Here is a 4,068-nt window from a genome sequence, read left to right on the forward strand (position 1 = left end):
CCTCGGTCTGTGGCTTATCTTTGCATTCTCTTAACGCTATCATTTGACGAACAAAAAATGATTTTTTTTTTTAGTTTATGCAGCATTCACTTGATCAGTTTCCTTTTTTATGAATCATGCTTTCTTGTGCCCTATCCAAGGAATGTTTTCTTCATACCATGGGCAGAAGCTCCTCTGATTCACTTCAGTTTCGGAGCGTATCTGCACAGGGTGATCCATTTGGCTTGGCAGCTTGCCCCTTTTCCTATTTCATAGCTACCACTCTGTTGTCTTCTGGCTTGCATCGTTTCTGACAAGATATTTGTTGTCGTTCTTATCTTTATTCTTCTATCATATGCTTCTCTCTCCTACGGCTCTTAAGAGTTGCTCTTTATCACAGGTTTGAGAATTTGGGGTGGGGCGGGGTGGCGTTTCCTATTTGCTTCATATTTTGTGGCTTCATTGAACAGCTTGGATTTACAAGTTACAGTTTTGTCTGTCGGTCTTTGAATGTGTCTTTGGGTCTTGCTGTTCGCACTCTCCTATCCTTCCTTCGCTCCAGTTAAATCATCCTCTTACAGTTGCTCCGCGTGGGGTTTCCGGGGGTCAGCAGTAGAACGTTCACCTTCTGTGGTTTCCAGCCTGTGCTCCTCAGGCACACGCATCCCTTTCCTGTTCTCGAGGCGTTCGGTTGCTGTGATCCTCAGGAGGTTTGGGAGGAGCTTTTCAGACTAGGATGGACTAGGAAGAAAGGCTTTGGAACCGACATCTGAAAACCAGCCAGTGAGCACCCTATGTAACACAACAGTCCAATCGACACCATTGGAGTTAGTGCAGGACAGAACGGTGCGGTGCTTCACGCATTATCATGGTGTCTCCACTTAATGACAGCTAACCAATAGTATGAAAAGCAGTGGTGTTACTTTGAGGGCTAGGGTGCACCCTGACCCCAAGCCTGGCATTTTCCATGGCCAGGTATGCATGTGAAAATTAGACATTGGATAAGGAAGACCAAAGAAGCATTGGGATTGTGGTGCTCGAGAAGAATATTGATAATACGATCGACTGCTAAACGTACAAACTGATTTGTCTTGGAAGAAGTACGGCCAGAGTGCTCCTTCATGGCAAGTATGGTGGGACTTTGTCTTAAATACTTTAGAGGTGTTGTCAAAAGAAACCAGTCTCTGGAGAAGGACACTGTGTTCGTCTGGGTAGACTAGAGAAACAAATTCATGGACACTCCTATGTTTATAAGAAAGAGCTTTATATACAAGAGCAATTGAATATTGAGAAAACATCCCAGCTCAGTCCAGATCAAGTCCATAAGTCCTATATTAGCATATATGTCCGATACCAATCTATAAAATCCTCTTCAGACTCAGGAAACGCATGCAATGGCGCTGAGTGCAGGAAGATAACAGGCAATGGGTGGGAAGTCTTGTGGATCCGGTGGCATTGTAATCATCTCAGTGCTGGTAGGGGTCTCTATGTGGCTTCTCCAGCTCAGGGCCCTAGAGTAGTTCCATGTGTCTTTTCCACTGCAATGTCTCCCAGGGAGTGAACAGCGAGCAAGAGTGTCTCCCTCCACCAAGGTAGGATCTAGAAGTTCCCAGAATCCTCAGGAGAAGGCCAGGCCCCCACAGAGGCCTCATTGGCTATGACTTGATTGACAGGCTAGCCTCCCCATCTTCTACTACAGATGTTATGCTTGGTAAAGTAGAGGGGCATCGATAAAGAGGAAGGAAGGACCTCAAGGAGAGGGACTGACACCTTGGCCGCAGCAGTGGGCGCAATCCTAGAACAATTATGAGGATGGCACAGGGTTTCGTTCTGTTGTGCATAGGGTCTCGGTGGGTCAGAACCCAGTCAATGACACCTAACAACAACAACAACAACATTATAGTTTGACTTCTGGGATCTTCAGTTGGAGTTCTTTTAAAAACAAAAAACAAAACCAAAAAACACCTCTTGCCTGTTTTTACTTGTGATATCTAATTTTTTACTCTACCTTTTACCCTCTGTATAGTTATGATAGTAATGTCTTTATCAACGACTTCTCTAAATTGGCTAAATGCTGCCTCAGTTTCTAATGATTGAATTTTGTTTTCGTAATGGGTAGAATTTTCATGCCTCTTTGCATCTTTGGTAGCTTTTTTCATGGAAGCCAAAAGTTGTGAATTCTATCTTGCCGGTCGAAGGGCATTTTTGTACTCCTGTTAATATTTTTGGCCTTTGTTCTGGGATGTCATTTAGAAAGTCTAATCATTTCAGGTCTTGCTATGAACATTGGTTAGTTGAGAAAAAAGGCAACATTTATTTCAGGGAGGATATTTTTACGTGGCTTGCGGGGAGATCCCACCTGGCACTCTAATCCATGTGCTGTGAATGAAGACATTTTCCCCTTCACCGCAGCACCTCTCCTAGTCCAGGGAACTGTTCTACTGATGTCTCTCTGGGTGTCTCTTTGCAGCTCTCTCCTCTCCTTCCCTCTCCCTTGAAACCTCTGTCCCCTAGCCCCTGACCCCACATGCCACCAAACTGCTTGTGTGTGTCCTCCCTGTATCATTGCTGGGAAATGTTCTCTAAGCAGTAAGGTAGGGAGACCAAAGGATTCATCTCATTTGTTTCTCATCTTACAGGCTGTTTGAGAGTCATTCATTAGCATTGCTATTATTATATTCAAAACGTGAACAAAGGACCTCAAATAGTTTGTGGAGAAATGGGAGTAAAAGATTAAAGTCATAAACTTTGTTCACACTGCAAGCCCCATCAAGGTGAAGACACTCTTTTCAGAGATGATCCCAACCCGTTAGCCCAGCCATAAAGAACTGAGGGTTCTGGATATTTCACCATGTTAAAAAAAAATTTTTTTTTTCATTATTAACTGAAGGGACATTGATGTCCTTGCAAAATTGTTTGTTTAAAACCTAGGAAACAAAAAGAAGTTACACGGAGCCAAATGAGGACTGTGAACTCGATGCCATCCAAACTCTCAAAATTGCACTTGTTTGATGAGAGAGATGCGAAGAAGCCTTTTTGTGACAGAGAACTCTGGTGAAGTGTCCCAGGGTATTTTCTGTAAAGTTCTGGCTAACTTCCTCAAACACTCTTAAATAAGTAGATATTATCGTTCTCTTCTTTGTCGGCCCAGAAAATAGTGAGCAAAATGCCTGAGCATCCCCAAAAATTGTTGTTATGACCAGGACCCTTGGTGGCACGGTGGGCTATGCTTTGGGCTGCTAATTGCAAGGTCAGGAGTTCAAAACCACCAGCCACTCCACAGGAGAAGGATAAGGGTGAGGTTTTCTAATCCCAGAAAGATGTTCAGACTCAGAAACCCACAGGGGCAATTCTGCTCTGTCCTATAGAGTCACTGAATCTTAATTAACTGGATAACAGTGCATTTCAGGCTTTTGCAGGATGGCCCTAGCACCTCTACTTTTGTTTCCAATGGACCACTTCTACCCGTGGGCTGTGCCTTCCGGATCATACTATTAAAGCCATGGCTCCTCTCGTTACAATCCTTTGAAGAAATCCTCCAGGATCTTCATTCCATCTGTTCAACATGTTCATTGAATGTTCCCGTTTTATATGTAGCCTGATTTAAGGTAATGGTTTTGGCACGCATCAAGAAGGAAGCTTGCTCAACATGACTTTTTTCCCCGTCAGATTTGTGTCAGCTGAACCAAGAGACGCCTATGGGTGTCCTTTCCGTTGTTTGTTGTGGGTGCTCTTCAGTTAGGACACAGACAAGATGAAGTGTTTCCTCACAAATCGAGGGGCATGGTGTGCTGTTGTAAGACTCGTCTTCAGCATCTTCCCGTCCCTTCTGAACATGAATTGTCCCTTTGTGAACTGCTGGTCGCTCTGGGGTGCCGGCCTCATAAACTTTTTGTAAAGCATCAATGATTTTAACCTTCTTTGGTCTGGCTTCAATTTTAACAAAATTCATGTTGCTCGGTAGGGGCTCTTTTCAAATTAATGTTTTATCCTTCTTCTTGCTTCAGACTAGATCCTCTTCAGGCATGCAATAACAAGTTAGTACAAGTGAATTCTGATGCAAGAATAAAAGCCACCCAAAAACCCAAG

Source organism: Echinops telfairi, unplaced genomic scaffold (genome assembly GCF_000313985.2).
Source record: "Echinops telfairi isolate 266 unplaced genomic scaffold, ASM31398v2 ScPeMD7_2010;HRSCAF=2546, whole genome shotgun sequence".
Taxonomy (NCBI): domain Eukaryota; kingdom Metazoa; phylum Chordata; class Mammalia; order Afrosoricida; family Tenrecidae; genus Echinops; species Echinops telfairi.